Source organism: Pinus tabuliformis, chromosome 5_2 (assembly GCF_031772625.1).
Source record: "Pinus tabuliformis cultivar Carrire ecotype Pingquan chromosome 5_2, CPIR1, whole genome shotgun sequence".
NCBI classification, from domain to species: Eukaryota; Viridiplantae; Streptophyta; class Pinopsida; order Pinales; family Pinaceae; genus Pinus; species Pinus tabuliformis.
Window position 1 is genome coordinate 182,325,122 of NC_142306.1, and position 25,363 is coordinate 182,350,484.

Below are 25,363 nucleotides of genomic sequence, written 5' to 3' on the forward strand. Positions count from 1 at the left end.
CCACATTTCAAGGTTTGATGAATTCCATTTTTAAATCCTTCCTTATAAAATTTGTGTTAGTATTTTTTGATGATATACTAATCTACAACAACTCTTGGAAGGATCATGTTCAACAAGTTGAAATGGTGCTCAAACTATTGGAGGAGAAACAATTGTATGCAAAAACCTCCAAATGTTTCTTTGGGGTACAAGAGGTGGAATATTTGGCTCATATTGTATCTGGTGAGGGTGTTAAGGTAGATCATGACAAAATTAAAGTCATAACGGAATGGAAAATCCCCACAACCCTAAAGCATCTTCAAGGATTTCTTGGGTTGACAGGGTATTATCACAAGTTTGTTAAGAATAATGGGAAACTAGCAGTGCCTCTAACAACATTATTGAAAAAGGATGCATTTTTTTGGACTCCAGAAACAACTAAGTTATTTGAACATCTTAAAGAGGCAATGTGTCATGCTCTAGTTTTAGCTACTCCGGGCTTCACAAAAACCTTTATGGTGGAATGTGATGCTTCAAGAAATGGAATTGGTTTTTTTTTAATGCAAGAAAGAAGACCCATTTCTTTTGAAAGTCATCCAATCAAGGGAAAGTATTTACATAAACCTAGTTATGAGAAGGAAACGTTGGCTATACTACATGCCCTGAAGCAATGGCACCCTTACCTAATGGGAAGACACTTCAAGGTAAAATCAGATCATGATAGTCTTAAATAATTTTTGGAACAAATATTATCTTCATAAGAGTAGTGAAAGAGGGCCACTAATATTTTGGGTTATGGCTTTGAAATCATATACAAAAAAAGGGAAGAAAAATGTGTTGCAGATGCACACTCAAGAAGGGATGAGGATGTGGAAGCATTGTTTTATGCCATTTATATTATCCAACCTATATGGATAACTCAAGCAAGGGAGAAATGGAAGAATGACGAAGAGGTGTGGACATTCATTCAAAATTTGTAGCAAGATCTCAGTACATATGATACCTTTATCTAGAAAAAAGACTTATTATGGTACAAAGATCACTTATATCTATGTAAGAATTCCTAACTCAAATGAAATATTCTTTTGGAATTGCACACCTCTCCTTTAGGAGGGAACTCAAGATTTTTAAAAACTTACCACAGGGTCAAGAAGGATTTGTTTTGGGATGGCCTTAAATCTAATATTCATAAGTTTGTGGATTTTTTTTTGTTTTCCAACAAAATCAAGTTGAGACAATTAAGACCCTGGGTATGTTACAACCTTTATCCATTCCAAGACAACGTTGAGAGCAGGTCTCAGTGGATTTTATCACAAGTTTACCCAAGTCTAAAGGAAAGAGTGTCATCATAGTGGTAGTTGATAAACTCACCAAGTATGCTCACTTTTTTTCATTATCTCATACTTTTAAAGCCAGTGCAATTGCTACTGGATTTATGGAAACAATTCAAATGCTACATGGAAACCCAAATATTATTGTAAGTGACAAATATCCCATTTTCACTAGAAATTTTTGGATGGAATTATTTTCTTGTCTTGGTACTCAATTAGCTCATGGTTCATCTTAGCATCCTCAATATGATAGGAAAATTGAGATAGTGAAAAAATGTTTGGAGGGATATCTTTGTTGTTTTGTATCTGATAAAAAAACACAATGGGTCAAGTGGTTACGTCTGGCTAAATGGTGGTATAACACTTCCTTCCATACTGCAGCAAAAATGACCCCATTTATGCCACTTTATGGATATCATCCACCATCCACCACATCATATTTAAGAGAAAATTCTAAGGTTCAAGCAGTGGAATAACACATCGAGCATTAACAAAAAGTTCTCCAACTCTTAAAATATAACCTCACTCTGGCGTAGAAATGAATGAAACAACAAAAAAAAACATCATCTCATTGAAATAATTTTTAACATATGTCACTAGGTATTTTTATGGCTACAACCATACAAACAAATGTCCCTCAATCAAGTCAAGAAGGATAATAAATTATGACCCAAGCACTATGGTCCTTCCAAGGTGTTGCAAAATATTGGTACTATGGAATACAAATTGGAGCTACTTGCATCTTCTCGAGTACAGCCAATTTTCCATGTTTCATGCTTAAACAAGGTTTTCAATGACAAGCTCTTAGTTCAAAAAATATTGTCGGAACTTAACGAGGAAGGGAAAATCAGGTTGGAGCCTAAATCAGTCATGGAAATAAGAACCCAATAGCTATGGAATCAATCAATTTCGTGTCAATTTCAAAGTATATCATTAAGTGGACAAACTTTCCTGGTGAAGATTCCACATGGGAGGATGAGCTTGTTATACATAAGCATCCATAACAACTCAAGTGTTGAGAACAACACTTTTTTCTAAGGAGAGGAGCATATTAGGTTCCTATAATACTAGTATAGACCCATTATTGTTATTAGTGTGCCCATGTAGCCCTCATATTTCTATTGTTGTGCCCCATAGAAGCCCACTATTGTTATTGTTGTGTCCGTACATTATTATTGTTATGTAGGCTCTAATTATATTGTGACCCCTTAGAAACCTATATATACCAAGGAGGTCTTTTCATTTGTGTCATTCAATAATTTTTCATTTATGCGATGTAAAGGAGGTTCCCCCCTCAATGAGGCTAATTTTCAAGTCATTAATCTATATTTTCTTCTATTTTGCAATCTGGTTGCATAACAAAGTGATTCGATGAACAGGGTCTATATAAGGCCTAATATGCTCAAGGAAATGGAGGAGCAAGTTCAACTCATAAAACATAATTTGAAAGTGGCATAGGATAGGAAGAAAATCTATGCAAATTAACATAGGTTGCACAAGGAGTTACAAGTTTGGGAACATGTTTATTTGAGAATTAAACCCAAGAAGAGTTCCCTAAAGATTGGGACATGTGCCAAGTTGGCAACACAGTATTATGGGCCTTTCAAGATCCTTGAGAGGATCATACTAGTACCATATAGGTTGGCTTTTCTCCCATAAGTTAGAATTCATGATTTTTTCCATGTTTATTTACTTAAATGATACTTACATTATTCTAATCATGTGATTCATTGGTTTGTGCTACAAGTGGAACCAGAGGGAGAGTTCCAGCTAGAGCTAATGTGCATCCTAGACCAGAGGAGTCTCATGCTCCAGAATCGAGATGTAGATCAATTCAAAGTGTAGTGGAAGCACTTTGGGCCAAAGGAGGAAACTTGGGAAATGGTTGATGCCATGAAAGCTAATTATCCATTTTTATTTTTTGATTAAGGCATATGTTTACATGATTGTAAATACTATGTAGAGTTGTGTATGTAAAGATCCATGAAAACAATATGTGTTTTCATTTTATTTCTGGTGTTGCATATGAGAAAAATAACACCGAGGGCGGTGTTCCCTCAAGGGAGAGGGGTCTATGAAAGCCTCACCCATGGTTCTCTCATAAAATGCATTGTAAATATTTTAGAAAAGAAATAAAATTTGAAAGGGGACTAAGTCTAAGGGACACGAATTTCATAGATGAGGAGGAGAATTGATTGCTTGGGATGTCAATGGGTTTCTTGTGCAAAAATTTGAGTTGTTCTCAAACATCGATTAAATTTTGGTTGGTGCATGCTCTTAATGAACTGGCTTTTGAACTAAATGGGCTGAAAATAAAGGTGCAAATCCCATGTTTATTGAAAAATGGTAACAAGAAAAGAGGACAAGAGGTGAATTAGAGGCTACAGACTGCAAGCAACAAGGACAGGGCAGTAAAAATGAGCTAGGAAAAGAAGGAAAGGCATGTGCAGAAAAAGAAAGAAGAGGAAGGAAAAAGGGAATTTGAATTCATGTTTGGGTAGGAGAGAAGACACCCATTCGAGCATCAGGAAAACGTAAGACATTGGTTCGATCAACAAGCAGGACAGAAAAAAATAGAAGACAAGGGAATTAGTCCTTAGGTTCCCTAGAGGATGTGAATTGAGCTACTAGACTTTGGAGCCCTGTAACAACTTGTGTCCCTAGCAATTATGGGTTGAGATAGAGTCTTTGGAGTGTTGTAACAACTTGGGTCCCTAAAGGTTGTGGAGTGGGATTGAATATTTAGATCATTGTAATAGCTTGGATCCCCTACCGGCTATGGGTTGAGGTAGAAGACTTGGACCCTTAGACAGCTTGGGAAGAGGCTAACATTGGAGCACATTAAAGGAAGACTTGAATGAGTACCTCTCGTTAATGCATTGTTGTATCTATGGAATTCAGACTCCTTGGAAGGGATTGAATCACTATGTGTGCACTTAGGGTGAGGGAGAGAGCCTCTGGACTCCCTATGTTGAGGAAGATGGTAGAAGAAAATTGGTGGGTTTGAGGAAGGAGGTCCTCTGGTTTCCCTGTTTCATTTGGAAGCTGGATTTTGATCCCAAATGCAAGCCCCTAGTCTTTGGAATCTCGCTCGAGGGTGGTAGCTACAAGTGAGCTGGTTGCAACTGTTTATGGTTGGGTGGAGAATCCATGTCCTAGACTCAGTTTCCCTGCAAATATAAAGATAAGAAATCCTCTATACGTGTTTAAATGTTGATGAACTCATGATGCATTTCTAGTTGAAATGGTTCTGTATTTTTGGGACTGTAATAGCATTGTTAATATGATGAATATATGGATACCTCTCTATGTAGAGATAGCACTTATAGTTATGAAAAATAAATGCATACACAAATGCACATGCATTACACCTCTGAAATAAACAATGTTTTTAAACAGGATGAGCAAGTTGGTGCTTCTGGATTGGAATGGAGCATTGTATTAGATACTTGGTGCTTCTAGATTGGAATGGATCATTGTATTAGATACTTATCAGTGTTGTTCGTAATATATAGTGTGCAACATAATGAGTATTGTGTTATATGATAGCTAACTAAGAGTTGCAACTCTACACTAGAATAATAATATGCATGAAACACTTATCTATTATTGTTAGAGGCACATACATAAATAACATAAATATATCATGGAAGGTTACATACAGTAGAAGGATCCATAAGGATCTATAATAAAACTTGGAAATATTGGGCATGAGACCCTTTTATTAACATGAAATAATTACATAGGAAACCGCCTACTTCACATGGTACATGTTTGCATATACATATCTATTTCATTTAGCTACAAGCCTGTGATTCTACACAAGAGGAATTTCTCAACCATTGGGAGATTTTTTCTCTCTTTAAGTACAAGGAAAGCCAAATCCCTTGCATCAAGTCATAGAAAACCTTGCAATATTAGAAGACTGGATGTCTTCTGCTAGCTCTCTAGTGTTGTGGCTTAGTCCCTAAAAAGTTCTTCATGGTGCCATAGAGTTGCTTCCATTATTGACTTGAATTTTGGAACCCTTGTCTAGTGGGAGGAAAGGCGGAGCCCTTGGGGGTTCACTGTAGATGCATGGCAGAGCATGGTTGCAGGAGCGCCTACACTAGCATGTCTGGATATTCCATATTCTGATATCAGAAATTCTTTAGGGTCGAGAACCCTTAGGAGTGGACTTCACCCAAGCTCAGTAAGGCTAGCACCATAGGGCACCTTAATAATCCATCGATGTCAGTATTGAGCATTGGTGTTGATTTGGAGGTTTACAGGGTCTCTAAGGCAAAGTTGTAGTCAAAATGACTAGTGAGAAGCGACCGTTCAGGAGTTGAAGTGAGCTCTTGCAATGTCTATCAAAATTTGTATAGGGTTTGTTGCATAAGGTTAGGCAGGGTTTCCATGGTTGAGCCATGGTAGAGTTCAAGTGTAAGCTCAAAGGAAGAACCAACCCATAGCCTTATAAGACAAAAATTTGGTGTACCATATTTTCTACCTGGAAGAACCCTAGTTGTGGAGACTTTCCATTGGCACGGTTTGATTCCCCTTCACACAGTTGGTGGAAAATGTGTTGACGTGGCCCGTAGGTAGAAACCCAGAAGGTTCACCCTGGAAAGTTGTGTTAAGTAGAAAAGGGATGAAGCGTCCTGATGAGGTGGCAAGATGACGTGCACCTAAAAATTATGCCATTAGCAGGAAGGGTCCCACCCTTTGGTGGATATAGGGTCCCATCGGCTAGGTGAGATCAACATTGTGAACCCAGAAAAAATAAAGAGGTGCAACAAAGGAGGCACTGAGATGAAACAACCAGGGTGACATAAGCTTGTTGTGGTGTCAACCGATGGCGAAGCAGTTAACCAAAAGGAGGAGGTTGTGTGACCCCACCTCATATGTAAGCCCGGTGTCAAGGCCCCGACGGTTAACAAAGGAGCACTCATAAGAATTTCCGACATGAAAAGAAAGGGATGATGTGTCCCTAGACGTCATCCGGAGGTATAAGAAGGGCTAGGATGAAGGTGTCAGGATGATGTGATTAATCAATGACCATTGAATGCAGTCATACATGAAAAAGGGCTCAGCAAGGTAAGCAAAGAAGGACAAGTCTGGTTGGTCTGAGAGCCCAATTGCCATGCAAGCCAATGGCAGACTGCCGTGTGACAACCTAAGGACATGGCAAGGCATAACAAAGAAAACATAAACTATACATGTTCACAAAACATGGCATCAGGTCCATGAATATGTTGCTCGGATTCAAAACATACTCAACATAATCGCCATAAAAAATTGTAAACAAGACCACTTACCAATGAAGTGTACAAATTTTCTCAAATGAGAAATCTCTCCCAAGTTTAAAATCTTCCTTACCAATGGGAAAGCGCAAACATTTTTGTACCCATTGCAGTATGAATGAGCACTAGATTGAAAAGTGTTGGAAAATCCATCTGTAACTTCATCCCAAGAAGGGAAAAGAGGTCGTGTGATCCCTTGCAAGGGAAGCAACAAGTGGAAAAGTGGAAGTTGATGCAGTTTCTAAAGAATCCTTTGAAGTAGAGAAGGTGTAGAAAGAGAACCCATAGGCTTGGTTAGGAAAATAATGGGTAGCCTATTTGTGCATCCAGTTTTCTCTAAGAATTGTAATTAACTATTGTTTATTCTTGTTGAGAAAAATTTTGTAAAGTGATGTCATGTATAAATCACTTATATGCAATAGTGTTTTTGGAATTTTATTTCTTTTTCTTGGCTTGGTGTTGAGTAATTATGTATGGAATTTGAGAGTTGAGTCTATTTCATGTTGTAAAAAAAATGGAGTCCAAAATTTCCTTTTGTGGGAAGGGGAGATCCAAGTGGATCTTTGAATGCCCAAAATTTGACTATCTCAATTTTCCTTTTAAATGGCTCCATTGTGTAGAGCTCATAATTTTGAATCCAATGCAACTTGAATGGACTCAAACAAAGTCTGTATGTGAAAGTTATTGCAGGTCAAAATGGGCAAAATGTCAAAGGGCAAGTTTGATTTTCATGTGGTACTCTGTACTATTGACGTCAACATGACATCAACATGGTGATGTGGTAGAGATGATTGGGTGTATAGATGACATGTGGGTGAATCACGTGAAGCAATATAGTAGTTGATGTCACCAAGTGACTGGACGTACAGTGGTTTGGGTGGACCAATCATAGGCCGCCACGTGGCCCTATGAGGGGCCGCAAATTGGTCTTGGAATTCACACCAAATATTTTGTTGGAATGACCAGCCCGACCCGTGGTTATATGGCATTAAATGTGACTGTAACCAGGGGCATAAGGGTCGAGTGCTACCGGAACCCATAACCAACGGTTATATATGTATAACGAGATCAAGGGTAGGTGCGACGGGAAGCATAAGGGTCATAGATAATAGACATGGATGTCAGCAGTTGTATGGTATCATGATACCGGGAGCGGAGTAAGTAGAAGGGGCCAACGACCCCATTTAAAATTTTAAATAATATGTGCCAAAACTATTGAATCCACTGAGTCGAACCCGTGACCTCCCTAGCCCAAACGGACGAATGTGCATGTGGTAGCCAAGAGGGCGAGCAGGTGGTTTGTTAAACCATTGCCACACCCTACCTCTTATCCTTGATGTTGACGAGAGACCCAAAAAGAGCAAGCCAACCCCACCACATAACACAACTAACACACCCCCAAAATGGATCGAACATTGGAACTCTTAGATAACAACCAACGCACCTAACCATTGGGCTATATAAGCCAATTAGCTGGATATTTTGAAGGAGGATGTTTTGTAGAGTAGTTGGGCTACCCTTTTGAAATAAGGGGCATATTTTTCTCATCCGAAAGCCATTTTGAGTGCCACAAGAGCCTAGACAGGGGTACTTGGACCTTCTGAACATGATGGGAGGGTATGTTTTGTAGTTTGAGGCTTGTAGATGGATATTTCAAGAAATACATCCTCAGAGGCATAATGGTGTTTAAATTACCTATTGTTCTTCCAATGGAAAAAGATAAAGGAATTGTTGTACAAGAGCGCAGAGGGTTTCCATTTTATGCAGAGTTTATGATTAGTGGACTTTGTAACCACGCAAGAAGAATTGGAGGTTTTACCATTTTACTTTTCAACACACACCGTTTGAGATGAGAATTCCATAGTGATATCCTGGAGGGCTTGAGTGAAATATAGTTGATTCTATACTCAAATGACTCAAAATTTCGTAAGGAATGTGTCTGCAGTGTCATTTTTTCCATTTGAGTAGCTTTGTACACTTCATTGGGAAATGGTCTTGTTTACATTTTGTATGGTGATGATGTTGAGTATCTTTTGTATTTTTTATGGACCTTGTTAGCGCTTGAAATTTCACCTAGGCTGAGATAGACAAATCTCAAGGCTACATCAAACCATTTCACCTCGTAGCTAGCCCTACGGGGTATGAGAAGGCTCTCTCTGGTCAAACTCAAGGTATTTTCTCAATGGGGTGAGCTGACCAATTAGGATCAAAGATATTAGGCTAGTAAACTGATAAGGAGGGTTGATTTAAAGTTTTTTTGGGGTTTTTGGTGGCAATTGGAGGGAGTGCAATTCAGGGTGTGGGGATTGAGCTCAGTTTTTACAGGTGGGTCTTTGGGGCAAGGTAGGAGTTTGTGCTGATGCCTTAAGCTGAGATGGATGATCAAGGAAGAAAGAGAGGGAGCTAAAGAGGGCAAACAATGACTTTGAATCCTCTTTAGACAGTGGAAAACATAAATATTAAACAAAATTGAAAGTTGAGCATGGCATGCATGAATTCAAACTTTATCACTTCTTTTGTTTAATTAGCAGCAATAGAATAAGATATGGAACACATAAACACACTTACAATGACAAGTAGGAAACACACCATCAACACAATAATCCACAAGAATCCACAATGATGTCTGCAAAACCCTGGTCTTGCTTTTCCTCAAATTGCAGAGATACAAGTAAAATATACAATAGGAGCTTCTCCCTCAAAAGTCCAACCATGAAAATGAGCAAGAGAAGGCATAATATAGATCATCTAACTCCTTTCCCCACCTCTAGGGGTCGAGCTCAGCTTCCTAGGAGCAGTTTGAACTAATTCTAAACTGAGCACTAGATAATAGGCAGTCAAAACAACTTGCCTCTAAAAGTTAGGTAACCCATCCATGCATTTAATATTCACTATTTACATCAAGGAAACTTCTAGAAGTGTTAAATGAGAGTAAATGTATCCATGTGCCATGAAAATTACCCAACAATCCATCATTTACATACATCAAAAGTCAACCAAAGTAAAAACAGTGTTTTGCAGGCCGAAATAGTCAAAATGGTGAAATTTCCCTGAGTGGTCGCGCCCCTCCCTTGGAGTGGTCGCGCACATTGGCAGCTGTGTTTGAAGGCCTTCCTGGTGTCCAAATCAGGTGCAAGATAGCTTGTTGGAAATTTCTATGAGTCTACTTTCCAACCCCACTGGAATTTCTGAATTTGGAGTTGATTTGACCCCTCAAAAGTCGTTTCTCCCAAGGCAGCTTTCTGCAACTCAAAAAAGGGGCAGAAAGTCAAAATTTGCATGTATTTTGAGCTTTTGGAAGCCCAAATCTTCATAAAATCTGAAACCCATCCATAGGAAAGTGTATTTTTGCATGAAAATTCCAAAAATGTAGAGTTTTCCCCGTTCTGAGCTGTCCCCACGAGTGGTCGCGCACGGGGTGAGACCACTCCAATGGCCAAAACCTGTAAAATTCTCAAAAATGCCAAAAATGCCTCAAAACTCTCAAAATTTCTTGAGTTTTCTGCTAGGAGGATGCTAATGAGTATCATGGTGAGTGAGAGAGGCCTCAGCCAAGATACGGAGGGGATTTGGCCTTTTTCTCCGTTTTAGTGCCTCGGTCAAACTCCTTGGATCCGGCGATTGTAGTTTTGGCATTTCTCTAAAACCATGACACCTGTTCAAAAAGTGAAAGAGGTTTTTCTTCTTTAGCATGTTTTGGACAAAAACCTCTCTCAGATTTCCAAAAATCATCTTTTATTGCTCTGAAACATCATTTTAGTGCAACTTGTCCCGATGTGTGAAACAAGGGATTTTGTCGAAATGAAGCGAAATGAAGGGGATAGGGGGCTTCTAAATTCTTGGGGAAATTTTTGGGAGTGGGGAGGGATGTTAGGAAGCAGGGGAAAGTGTAATATCATAGATTGAGTGAGGGGAAGGGGTCCAAAAGGGAAAAACACAGGCCCAACCTAGAAAATTGCCAGGTTGTAGCTAGAAACTAGGGTTTGAGCAAAAATGAGGAATTTGGCGGATCTAAGGGATGGGAAGTATTTGATAAGGTACTTTAGGGATAGGGAAAGGTGTATGAACATCAGGAAACAAGTTTTGCCGGTGATTTGACCATCCAAGAGAAATTGCCTTCAAAACCCTAGGAGAGGGAAATGACCTTGCCTAGGTGCAACTGAAGCATGAACAAGGTGTAAAATGACTCATCAGACACTGACATGATAATGACAACCCTATGAATGATGATAGACTCAGCTGAATGATGACATGGAATGACATTTGGGCAACTTTGCAAGGAGTGAAAGCAAACCCTAGACCTAATGCCTAGTGACCAAATTTTGCTTGAAAACTCTTTGAAATGACAAAATTTGACCTTGACACTCTGAGATCACTTTGTAAGAACATATTTGATCACTGTAGGAAGGCTGAAAAGACTGACACTAACAAACCTGATGCCATGTTTTGTGAGTGTATCTACTTTATGTTTTCTTTTTCATTTTGAAGAAATAAATCTGAGTAAGAGTTCTTTGTAGGAGAACGTCTCTTTGTAGGAGAGACAACCACTCAACGATAGATTCCCTTCTTGTTTTAACAGAGATTGTATGTATTCATTTTTCAGTTGTTTCACTTGATAAAGAAACCTCATCATCATTATATCAAGGCCCAACGATGTAGCCCAAGAGGGGTGAACTTGGTTATCATCTGGTTGTACTGATGTTTCTTTACTTTTCTCTTATTTTTCCATAGTATGGATTTGATTAGTGCATGCTTCATTTATATTGTGTAGTTTGTTTAATTTACCTTTTCATACTTTGACACATATGAGAGAAGACAAATTTTAAGACCCATTTTGTTATAACTTGCAAGGCATCAATGATAATCATGTTTTCATATTAGGTGGTATCACAGCAAGTCTGACCAAGTTGCAAGTATGGGAAAGAAATTGAAGCATGAAAGGTTCTAAGAGTTGGAAGAAATTAATCTATCTCTTTGACTAGAGAATGTCAAGGTGACAATATTACTTGAAGCCACAAAGGAGGAGAAGAGGAAAATGTGCCTGCGGTTGTAGCATATTGTGAAGGAATAGACTAGAAAATGTTCCATCCCGGAAGCATCAAATAATCCATCAAATATGAAACTAGTTTGTGGGCATGGTCAATACACAGGAGATGGATCCTGTAATGAGAATGATGCTTGCAATTTTTGCCATCATTTGACATATTCTCCCCATATGCCATTTGGTAAAAGTGGTTGGCTAGAAATTTCGTCCACTTCTTCATTGATGAATGAAATGAAAAACGTGGGTTTTTGGTCAAAGGAGGTAATTAGTATTTCTAGTTATACTCCTTCAATTAATGTTAATGGCACAGCTTTTGTAGCTTTTGAAAAAAATACCAATGGAATTGATATGAAGTTGTTAATCGAGATGGGATATGATGGAAGGGGCCTCAAAGTTGGTGGAAAAGGCATCATCAATCCTATCAAGGTAAAGGAATGACCATGGTATGAAGGATTGGGTTATGGACATGAATAAATTACAGAGTGCTCCAAAATTGTTGGAGCAAAGAAATCATCAATTGCAGAGTTCGTGCTAAAAGGGATCCTACAAAGTGTCGGTACATCACACCTTGATGGTAGTGATAGTGACAATTTGTCTCCGCAGAAAGATGAACGTTCCAAAGGACATGATAAGTCTAATTATCATCAACAAAGTCACAGCCCAAAAGATATGTATAAGTGTCATGGGTATTCTAGAACTTCATTTTCTTATGATCATTTATAGAAATTGTTTCCCTATACGTTTTTCCATGCATCTGACCATTGTGTGGCTCAGTGTGAGCAATGTAAGGCAATGGTTGAAAAAATGGACCAAATCATTAGGAAGAGACATGAGGAACATCTCCCAGGTTTTAAAGATTCCTTTTTGATGGGTAAGCGCAAGAAATTTTTTACCCATTACAGCATGAATGGGCACTAGATTGAAAAGTGTTGGAAACTTCGTCCATAGAGACAAGTGGCAAAGTGGAAGCTGATGTAGTTTCTGAAGCATCCTTTGAAGAAAAGCAGGTGCAGAAAGAGAACCCATAGGCCTGGTTAGGCAAAGAAAGGGTAGACTATTTGTACAACCAATTTTCTTTAAGAATGGTAATTACTTGTTGTATATTCTTGTTGAGAAATTCGTACAGTGATGTCATGTATAAATCACTTATATGAAACAATGTTTTTGGAATTTTATGTCTTTTTTTTGCTTGATGTTGGGTCAATATATATGGAAATTTGAGAGTTGATTCTATTTCATGTTGTAAAAACTTTTGGAGTCCAAAAGTTATTTTTGTGGGAAGGCATTATCCAGGTGGATCTTTGAATGCCTAAATATTGACTATCTCACAATTCCTTGTAAATGGATCCATTGTGTAGAGCTCGAAATTATGAATCTAATGCAACTTGAATGAAATCAAAAATAGTTTGTATGTAAAATTTATTGCACTCAAAGTTCATGTCTAAATAGTCAAAAAGTCAAAGGGTAAGTTTAATTGTCATGTGGAAATCCATACTATTGACATTAGCATGACCTTAGCATGGTGATGTTGCAGGGATGATTAGATGTACAGACGACGGGTGGGTGAATCACGTGAAGCCATGTGGTAGATGATGTCATCAAGTGACTGGCGTATGGTGGTTTGGGTGGACTAATCATAGGCCGCCACGTGGGCCAATAATAGGGTGTCACATTGCCCTATGAAAGGCTGCTAAGTGGCCTTGGAATTGGCACAAAAACATTTGTTGCAACGATCAACCCGACCTATGGTTCCATACCGTTGAATGTGACTGTAACAGGAGGCATAAGGGTCAGGCACTATCAGGAACCCACAGTCGACGTTTCTATACGTATAACAAGACTATGGGTAGGTAATACATGAGGCATAATAGTGGGAACTAATAGAGGTGGATGTCAATGGTTGTATGGTATCATGAGAATGAGATTGAAATAAACTGAAGGGACCAATGGCCCCATTTAAAATTTTAAATAGTATGAGATAAAACTGTCAACTTCATTGGGTCAAACCCATGACCTCTCTGGCCCAAATGGACCAACGTGCACGCACTATCCAAGAGGGCAGGAAAGTGGTTTGTTAAATCACCACCACGCCCAGCCTCTTATCCTTGATATCGATGGAGAACCCAAAAGGGCAGGCCAACCCTGCCACATAACACAACCAAAGTGTGCCTATAGCCGATTGAACACTGGACTTCTCGAATAACAACCAACACACCCAACCATTGGGCTATATGAGCCAATTTGCTGAATATTTTGTAGGAGGATGTTTTGTAGTGCAGTTGGATAGAACCTTTTGAAAGAAGGGGCATATTTTGCTAATCTGAAAGTTGTTTTGTGTGCCACAAGAGCCTAGAAAGGGGTTCTTGGCCATTTTGAACATGATGGTAGAGTTCGTTTTGTAGTTTGAGGCTCGTAAATGTATGTTTTGAGCAAGTCAGCCTAAGAGGCATAATGGCGTTTAACCATTTACCTATTCTTCTTCCAATGGAAAAGATGAAGGAATTGTTGTACAAGAGTGCAAAGTGTTTCCATTTTATGCAGAGTTTATGATCAGTGGAATTTGTACTCGCACACGCAGAACTAGAGGTTTTTCCATTGTACTTTTCGACACATGCCTTTTGAGATGAGAATTATAGAGTGATATTTTGGAGGGCTTGAGCGAAATATAGTTGATTTTATACTCAAATGACTTGAAATTTCATAAGGAATGCATTTGCAGTGTCATTTTTTCCATTTGAGAAGCTTTGTTCACTTCATTGGGGCGTGGTCTTATTCACAATTTTTTATGGTGATGATGTTAAGTATGTTATGAATCTGGACAGTGGATTCATGGACCTGATGCCATGTTTTGTGAGCATGTCCAGTTTATTTTTTCTTTGTCTTGTTGAAGAAATAACTCTGAGTGAGATTTCTTTGTAGGAGAACGTCTCTTTGTATGAGAGATTTCCACTCGACGATAGAGTTCCTTGTTTCGACAGAGATTACATGTACTCATTTTTCAATTGATGTGATTAATAAAGCGGCCTCATCATCACTAGAGCAGGGCCTGCAGACGTAGCCCAAGAGGGGTGAACTCTGTTATCATTTAGTTGTACTGATGTTTCTTTGCTTTGCTCTTATTTTTCCATAGTTTTGATTTGAGTAGTGCATGCTTCATTTATATTTTGTATTTCATTTAATTACCTATTCATACTTGTACACATACGAACGAAGACAATTTTTAAGACCCATTTTGTTATAACTTGAAAAGTGCCAGTGATGGTCCTATTTTCAGATCACTTTTGGGAGGCAACATCTCACAATCCATAGATCGGATTGAGGAAAAAATTGTATCATTGGGTTCATCTCGACAAGGCGAACACAACAACAATGGTTATTCTAGAGATGGTGGAGTTGGAAAAGATCGAAAATTTTATACCCCATTTTCATAATGACACAGTGATAGTTGTGTATGCATAGTGACCACCTCCTACCCAGTGCATTGGGTAAGGGGTGATGTTACAAATTTCCTTAATTACTTATGGGTTGTACATATTTCATGTTCCTATTTTGTTTATGAACTTATTGTGGATTCACGAATTTTTTGGGAATAAATTTTTTAAATAAAACCCTAAGAACTCTTATAAAAAAAATAAGGGTTATTACATCTTCTCACAAAATCTTGTCCTCACAAGATATCACTACCTGTATCAAAATTTTACAAATTTATAGAAGTAGGAACTCCATTCAGAAGAATAGCAAATTCTAAACCCATAGCTCTAATGGTCATCAATGTAGTAGTCTTCTAGAATGGCATTATGTTTTGCACGAGAGTTCATGGCTCCTATGTCTAATTAGGCATCTATAGAATATTGTTTATAACCATTTACTTTAACATCTATTTTGATAATAATTCTATCTTCAAATCCTTTCATATGAAGAATAAACATACTTGGTTATGGAAACTAACCTTCTAGTATATATTGTCATGCTTTTTGCTCCTAATCATGATCTTCTTTTCTAAACACATCTTCAAATTCTTCGATCATCATAAAATATTTTAATTGCGATAGTTGTTTCTATTTTTTAGCCAGTTCCTTTCGGTCAACCCTTATACTCGTTAGAATTTCCTTAATTGGTGCTACCTTATTTGTGTAAGTTTTAACCCTGTACAGAAATTACCTGCATACGAATTCTAAAACATAGAAAATAAACAATGCGAGATCATAACACATAAAACAAATATACACAGAGATTTTCCCTTGGATCCCAAAACCGGGACTACCAGCTTGATTTTTCATTATGTTCCTTTCAATGTTACAATACATATTTAAACATGCCGAAGCATCCAATACCATGGACCGAAAACCATCGCGTCCAAAACCATGGACCGAAAATTATAGGTAGGTTCGCCCAACCTAATATAGGCTCCAAAAAAAAAATATCCCGGGGCGCTACCCTAGACCCCGTAGAGGGGGGCTACCCGCCCCCCGTGACCCCCTCGCTACGCAATCGGTGCAACGAAGGGGGGGCTCCGCCCCCCCTCTAACCCCCCGGTTCACTACGTAGGTTAGTCGTGGAAAGAATATAATACAACCCAACATTCTCCCACTTGTTTTTTTCTTACCACAGGGGGCCACAAGAGAGCTTAGTCAATTTTCCAGCCCTGAAATGCCCATTGTTTCTCTACACCAGGAGAACTTCTCAGAGCTCACAAATTTTGTGAATTCATCTACAGTATTCTTCAAAGTGTCCACCTTTACCAGAAACACCTTTTTGTCTTCTATCATATCCCTCACAAAGTGATACTGAACATCAATGTGTTTTTTCTTTGAATGGTAAGCAGGGTTCTTTGCCAAGAAAATTTCACTTTGGTTGTCACAGTCTATCCTTATAGATCCCTATACTAACTCCATACTTGAACATAATCTTTGCAACCAAACTGCTTCCTTGCTTGCATGAGTGTCTGCCATGTATTTTGCCTCTGTAGTTGATAGTGCCACTACATATTGTTTCTTACTCATCCAACTGACTGCATCCAAATAGGTTAAACACATACCCACTTGTAGATCTTCTCTAATCCAAATCTCCAGCCCAGTCTGCATCCACAAAGCCATGGATATCCAAAACTCTGTCCAATCCTAGTCTTCCTTGGTAGCACAAACCATAATCTCTAGTGCCACACAAATACCTAAAAACCCGCTTCACTTCTGTCCAATGCTCCTTCCCTGGTTTTGGCATAAACCTGATCAATACTCCCACTGCATGTGCAATGTCTGGTCTATTACAGACCATTGCATACATCAGGCTACCGACTGCACTTTCATATGGAACACGGTACGTATCCTCTTCCTCTTCTTGTGTCTTGGGACACTGTTTAGTAGATAAATTTACACCTACAGGAATAGGAACCTTCACCGGTTTACTATCCTGCATATTAAACCTCTGCAATATTGTCTCGACATACTTCCTCTGGTTTAACCAGAGCTTTCTCTTTGCCTAATCTCTTTTAATTTCCATGCCCAAAATATAGTTTGCAGCACCAAGATCTTTCATGTCAAATTTGGAGGACAATTGGGTCTTCAAATCCTGGATAATTTCTATGTCATTTCCAACCAGCAACATATCATCCACATACAAGACCAGATAAATAACACCGTCACCAATTAATTTAAAATACACACAATGATCTGCTTTGCTTCTAGTGAAGCCAAGTCCCCGTATAAATGTATCAAATTTCTGATACCACATCCTTGGTGACTGTTTTAACCCATACAGAGACTTATTTAACTTGCATACCAGTTATTTCTTACCCTTCACCGCAAAGCCTTCAGGTTGCTTCATGTAGATCTCCTCTTCCAAATCCCCATGAAGAAATGTTGTCTTCACATCCATCTGTTCTACCTCAAAATCAAAAGTAGCAGCAACAGATAAAAGTAATCTAATAGAAGTTACCTTAGCAACAGGAGAAAAAATATCACCAAAGTCAATTCCTGGCACCTGGGAATAACCTTTTGCTACCAACCAAGCTTTGTATTTCTCCACCTTTCCTTCTGCATTTGTCTTCTTCTTGAACACCCATATGCTACCAATGGGCTTCCTTCTAGCTGACAACTCCACCAGATACCAAGCCTCATTTTTGTGCAAAGATGTCATTTCATCAACCATGGCCTCTTTCCAGAGTTTTCCATCCTCTGAATCTATTGCTTCCTTCACAGTTCTGGGATCATCATTAGTAATAGATAAAGAAAAATTTGAACAGAAAGCAGATGTACTATACCTTTCTGGTTGCCTTCTTTTTCAAACTGATCTTCTCACACCCAGGGTTTGTGTCTCTTCATCTTCTAATTCCTCCTCTGCTATAGAGTCTGATTCTTCCTCCTTTAGCTCAAACTCTATCTTCTCAGGTTCCTTTGGTTGGACTTCATGTTTAATAACATATTTCACCTCTATGAACACTACATCTCGATTGTACACAACCTTCCTTGTTGTTGGGTTCCAAATCTTATAACCCTTTAAACCATCCTTATATCCAATAAAGATGCACTTTTCAGATTTACTATCCAACTTGTTTCATTTCTCTTTTGGAACATGTACATATGCATCACATCCAAATACCCTCATATGTGAAAGAGAGGGTTTCTTACCAGTCCATACCTCTTGTGGTGTTTTATCCTCCAATGCTGATGAAGGTGATCTATTGACCAGGTAACATGTTGTCTCCACCGCCTTTGCCCAGAATTCTTGTCCTAACCCGACACCACTAAGCATGCTTCTTGCCCTTTCCATCAACGTCTTGTTCATTCTTTCTGTAACTCCATTTTGTTGAGGTGTATATGGAGTAGTCTTCTGTTGTGCTATACCACACTTCTTATAGAATCCTTCAAATTCCTTACTGCAAAACTCTCCACCATTATCTGTCCTCAACACCTTTATCTTCTTCTTTTTTTGGTTTTCCACCAGAGCTTTAAATTCTTTAAACTTGTCAAAGACTTCAGATTTCTTCTTAAGGAAATATATCCATGTATTCCTTGAGAAGTTATCTATAAATGATACATAGTACATAGACTTACCCAGTGATGGAACCTTCACAGGTCCAAACACATCATTGTGCACAAGCTCTAATATCTGTTTCACCCTCTTACCACCAGAGGGGAAACTCACCCGATTCTGCTTCCCATATACACAATTTTCATAGAAATCAAAATCTAGAGAGCTATTACTCATACATTCTACCATACCTTTTCCATGAAGTATTCGAAGGCCCTTCTCTCCAATATGTCCAAGCCTTTGATGCCACAGCATGGTCTTCTCTCCAAAGACCACTAGATTTTCTACTCCACTTTTAGGAACCACAGAACTGTTGCACCCATCAACAACAGTGCTACCTTCTAGCTTGTACGGAGTTCCAGTCCGAACTCCCCACATCAATACTAGTGCTCCTCGAACCATCTTGCAGGTATCCTTCTCGAACACTGTTTTACACCTTCATCATCCAACTTGCTTACAGAAATCAGATTTCTAGCTAATGCAATAATATGCAGAACACCCGGAAGTGTTCTAACCCTTCCACCTTGCAACTTCAACTTTACTTTTCTGTGAGCAACGATTATAACCTTCCTATCATCCCCTAAGAAGACATCACCACCATCGTATTTATCATACTCGTAGAACCACTCTCTATGGGGAGTGAAGTGAAAGGATGCACCTAAGTCAATCAACCATGCCTCATGATCTACATGTGTACTTGAAGAAGCCAAGTACACAGCCCCACCTTCATCTGAGGTGGTTTTCGCCTCTGCAGAAGGAGCATCATCAGATCCCTTTCCTTTATCAGGAGCTTTAGATTTACAGTCCCTTTTGTAGTGTCCTTCCTTTCCGCATTTCCAGCACACCACCTTTATAGGTTTTCCTGGAGATTTAGATCTCCCTCTAGATTTAGATCTCCCACTTGATGACTTATTTTTGTTTATGTTCTGGGACCGTCCTCATACAGACAAGGCATCACCATTCTGGCTCTCCATATTTTTCTGTCTCATCTCCTCCGTCAGCAAGGATGAGACTATTTCATCAAACTGCAAGGTAGTTGCATTGCTACCTATTGCAATAACCAGATTATCCCATGAATCTGGTAGAGAACACAACAAATTGATGCACTTATCTTCATCTAAAATTTTAATATCAACAGATGCTAACTGACTTACCACAGTATTAAATGCATTCAGATGCTCTGTCACCGAGCCTCCATCTTTCATCCTCAGGTTATACATCTTTTTCCACAGGAACAGTTTATTCACCAGAGACTTAGATTGGTACAAAGTCCCTAACTTGTCCCACAAAGCCTTCGTTGTAGCTTTCCTCGATACATTCAGCAATACTGAATCTGAGACACACAATCGTATTGTGCTCTTTGCCTTCTGATCCAAATTCTTCCATTCTTCATCGGACACTCCTGTTGGTTTAGTACCTGGATCTACCACGATCCGCTGATCTTTATCCACCAACAGATCCTCCATCTTGAGTTTCCACAACTCAAAACTCTGACCATTAAATTTCTCGATCTCTATCTCTCCACTGCTTGCCATCTTCTTTCACCACCAGAATCGATCTTGCAGATCTCCCACTGAACAAGGTCTACCACATGCCCGAGTGAAACCCCTTAGCAACAAATGCATCCCTTGAAGCCAAAACAACTTTGATACCAAGATTAGGTTTTAACCTCGTACATAAATTACCTGCATACGATTCTAAAACATAGAAAATAAACAATGCGAGAGCATAACACATAAAACACATATACACAGAGATTTTCCCCTGGATCCAAAAACTAGGACTACCAGCTTGATTTTTCATTATGTTCCTTTCAATGTGACAATACATATTTATACATGCTGAAGCATCCAATACCATGGACCAAAAACCATTGTGTCCAAAACCATGGACTGAAAACCATAGATAGGTTCGCCCAACCTAATATAGGGTCCCAAAAAAAAATTCCCAGGGCGCTACCCTAGACCCCATAAAGGGGGGCTACCCGCCCCCCCCAAACCTCCCGAACAGGGGGGGTTTCCATCCCCCCTGTGACCCCCCCGCTGTGCAATCGACGCAACGAAGGGGGGGCTCGTCCCCCCCTCTAACCCCCTGGTTCACTACATAGGTTAGTCATGGAAAGAATATAACACGACCCAACAATTTGCAATAGTGGTTTTGAACTAAAATTCTTCTTCTTGTAGCTTGTTGATCTAACTAGCTTCTTCCCCTAACTCTTCTTCTTTTGAAAAAATTTAATGATAGGAGTACCTTTCGTAAATCTATAGGATTTTCTTTGATGAAGAAATATTACTTCTTCTCTCCTTATAGTAGACCTCGGGAAAATTCTTTCTTGGTGGGGTTTTAGAGGAATGGGTGTTGGAATTCTATGCATTAGTAGTGGGATTGTCGAGTGGATAATATGCACCAAGATTCACCACACTTGGCTACATGATTTGGGAAAGTTGGAACTAGAGACTCAATAGGAATTATGTAAGGCAATAAGGGAGGGTGAAATCACCAAGGGTGATAGAAGAAATATGGGATTGGAGGGATGTAATCTTAGATATAATGCCTAAGGGATTTTCCAAATGAAACATCTTGACATCGGTGTTAGGATATTCCGACACATAGGAAATAGTTAAGTACAACTTGGTCTAGTATAGAGTTAGGTAAAGTGTGTTTCTTTACCGTTGTACATTTTGTAACTTACAATCCGACGGTCACGATATGTAGTGATCCGACGGTTCATTCTCTCCTCGGTATTACTGACACTTGATCCGTGGCTTGACACCCGATTGGTCCATGAATTCTATTTAAAGCGCATGGAGGGTCATTTGTAGGGTAATCCGTGCATGAGAGAAGCTTATGTAAATTTTCATTCTTTGATTAATAAATTGCCTGAAGTGGCCGCGTTGGCTCAGGCCGTGGATTGTTTCCCTCTTTGAGGGTTTTAACCACGTCAAAAATACTGGTGTATTGATCTGTGATCTGGTTGTGAGCGGTGTCCTTTTGGTGTTCTTTCTGAGGAACTTACCCTATAAATTCCTACATGGTATCAGAGCTATTTGAGGGCCGCGTCCATTGGTGATCCAAATCTGAAGCCGGTAGAACTGCATCTGACTGTTGTTTCCTAGATCTGTTGTTTCTGACTGCTTTCGGGCCGAGAGGACTGCTCTATTGTGTTCGGAGCATCTGTTCCAGTGAGTAACCCCTTTCGTTTCACGCGAAAAGGTTTTCGGTAGCCCTAGCTGCGTCATTTTTAAGATCTGGAGGTATACAATGTTTATTTGCAGTTTACTGTTATTTTCTCTCTGCTTATTTCGGTTTCGGTTTATTTAGCTTTTTTTTAACCGGATCTATACCTTTCATTTCTGCGTATGCTCTTTGCCCTGCGACTCTGTGCAATCTGGGCAAATCAGAAACAGAAAGGAAGGATTTTTCTCATGCGTATGCTCTTTTCCTTGCACCTTAGTGTGATCTCGGAAAATCAGAAACATTGAGAAAAATATTTAGTTTTTCGGCTAAAGCTAACTTTAAGCCGCAAGGTTCAATTTTTGAAAATATTTAGTTTTTTGGGTAAAGCTAACTTCGAGCCGTAAGGTTCGTTTTCTTTGCATGTCCGTGTTGGGTTTTGTGTTTTTTGTTTTGTAGGGAAAAAGAGCTTTCTCAAAGCAAGCACGCAACCCAAAGCCCCCCCCCCTCTCTCTCTCTCTCTCTCTCTCTCTCTAATTTTTTGTATAGATCAATTGGTTCAAAGCTATTTTAAGAGAGTAGAGGTCTTGGGTTCAAGTCTCCATTTTGTATAGATCAATTGGTTCAAAGCTATTTTAAGAGAGTAGAGGTCTTGGGTTCAAGTCTCCATTTTGTGGGGGCGGACTTTTTCATTCCCGCACTTCGTCGGCAACTTCAACAACTTTTTTTCAAAAAGCCATAACTTCTTCATCCGGAAGCCTTTTTCAGAGCCGTTTTTTTTAAACCAGCGTAATTTTTCGAGATCTATCCATTGGAACACTTACTTTCAGCATCTTCAGCTTCAGTTTTTGTTGAAATGGAGAGTCAATACCAAGTTACCCTTGACAGCACCAACTACTTCCAATGGTTGTCCTACATGGAGGATTTACTTAGAAGTAAAGGTCTCTACCGAATAGCCACAGGCCAAGAAAAGAAACCGAAAGATGAAGACAAGGCTGCTAAATGGGAAAATAGACAAGATCAAGCACGTGGTTTGATAGGGATGTCTATTTCTCCAGATCTTAGATTCCATATTGCAGAACTTGAAACTCCTCATGAAGCAATGGAACAAATCAATAAAGTTTTTGGGATTAAAAATGAAATTAGAGCCCATCAACTTGAAAATGAGTTGCTTACATTGGACCCTAATAATTTTTCTTGCATTGAAGATTTCTTGTCTAAGTTCAAGACCCTTAGATATCTTTTGGAAGGTGTTAAGGTTAAGAAAGAAGATAGTAACCTTATTTATTCCATCCTTACTAAGTTGGGACCAGCCTACTCTGTATTTGTTTCCACCTTCCATTCTACAAGAGAAGCCTTCATTTCTCAAGGAAAAGACTACAAGCCCCCTTCCTTTGACTCTTTTTGTGATTCTTTAATAAGAGAACAAGAAAAACTCTTACACCTTGGTCTTCTTAATCTTGGAAACTCTTCCAAGAAAGCGTTAGCCGCCCAGCAGCAACCAAATTCAAGGAATCCTAAGAAGTCATATCCTAAAAAGAATGGTCCTAAACCAAACAAGGGTCCTAAGCAATTTCAGCCCCAAAATGAAAAATCATTTCAACAAAATGATAAGATAAATAAAAACAAAGGGAAGAAGACTGATAGACATTGCAATTTCTGTAATCGAGATGGCCACTTAAAATCAAAATGCTTTAAAAAGATGGAAGCCTTGGAAGCAGCAATGAAGAAGCATAACGTCCATTTGGGGCAATCTTCAACTTCAACTTCATCTTCAGGAATGGCACTTTCTGCATGTGGTTGTCAAGCATCTCGGTCTGGCTATGCATTAAATGTATCTTCTTCTTCTCATTCTCATGAGTGGCTCATTGATTCTGGAGCTTCTTATCACATGGCCAAAAACAAAGCCATGTTTTCTTCTTTAAATGATTGTAACACCAAAAATATATATGTTGGTGATGATAGATCTCTTAATGTTGTAGGGACTGGAACTGTTCATCTAGACAATGGTCAGTTTAATGATGTATTATGTGTTCCAACCTTATCCTGCAACCTTCTATCTGTATATCAGATAACTCATTCAGGTGAAGGTAAAATCGTTGAATTTTCACCTCATGATGTTGTAATCAAGGACTTAAAAGATCCTAAACAGATTTTGGCTACTGGCATTGCTGATGATTCTACAAGGTTGTATAAGTTTCACAACTTTGGGTCATCAAATCTTCCCTCAGTATTTGTTGCTCATAACGATGAAGTGAGCAAACTTTGGCATGAGCGATTTGGTCACTTAAACTATCGCTCCCTTCAGCATCTATGTAAAGAAAATATGGTGACAGGTCTTCCTATGGTATCTTGCAGAGATGGTGTTTGTTCCGGATGTGTACTCGGAAAACATCATCGGGACAGTTTTGAAAAACGTGCCTCTTGGCACGCCTCAGCCCCTTTACAGCTTGTGCATAGTGATTTATGTGGTCCACTTCCAGTTGTGTCATTCTCTGGTTGCAAGTACTTCTTAACTTTCATTGATGATTTCTCCAGACGCACTTGGGTATACTTCTTAAAACTCAAGAGTGAAGTATTTAACACTTTTTTGGCCTTCAAGGCCTTTGTTGAAAAACAATCTGGACATCAAATTCTTAAGTTAAGATCTGATAATGGTGGAGAATATGTTAAAAACACATTCATCAACTATTGCACTGAGAATGGAATTCAAATGCAACATACTGTTCCATATACTCCACAACAAAATGGTGTAGCTGAAAGGAAGAATCGCACCTTAAAGGAAATGGCTAATTGTATGCTACAATCTAAAGGACTTGGTCTTAGTTTTTGGGCAGAAGCAATTAACTGTGCAAATTACATAATAAATCGCACTCCTACTAAGGCTTTAAAGAAAATCACTCCAGAAGAAGCATGGAGCTCAATCAAACCAGATGTAAATCACTTTCGTGTTTTTGGAAGTGAAGCGTGGGCCCATATTCCAGATGAAAAGCATAAAGCTTTAGAACCTAAGAGTGAAAAATGTACTTTTGTTGGTTATTCTGAAGATGTCAAAGGCTATAATCTTATTCCATTTAAGTCCAAAAATGTTATCATTAGAAGAGATGTAAAATTTGATGAAAATATATCGGCCTGCGAGCCTAGTCCGGCGGATGTGCCACCTCTTCCTATCTCTTCTACCTTTGAAAGCATTTCTTCTTCATATGATGAAAGTGAGGATGACAATCCTCCCCCAACATCTCAGGATCCTCCTTCAGCTCCTGAGCTTCCAAAATGGGTTCGTGCTACTCGAGATGCAGCAGGTGATCTTGCCGGTGATCCTACAGATCAGCGACGCACACGTTCTCAGTTCGAGAGAGCTTCTTCTTTACTGGCTCAAGCTCCCGTAAATTATGATCTTGACACCTTTGCAGAAGCTTCAGGCCATCCAGATTGGGAAGCAGCTATGAATGAAGAATATCATTCATTATTGGCAAATGATACATGGGATCTTGTTCCTTTACCAAAGGGACGAAAACTTG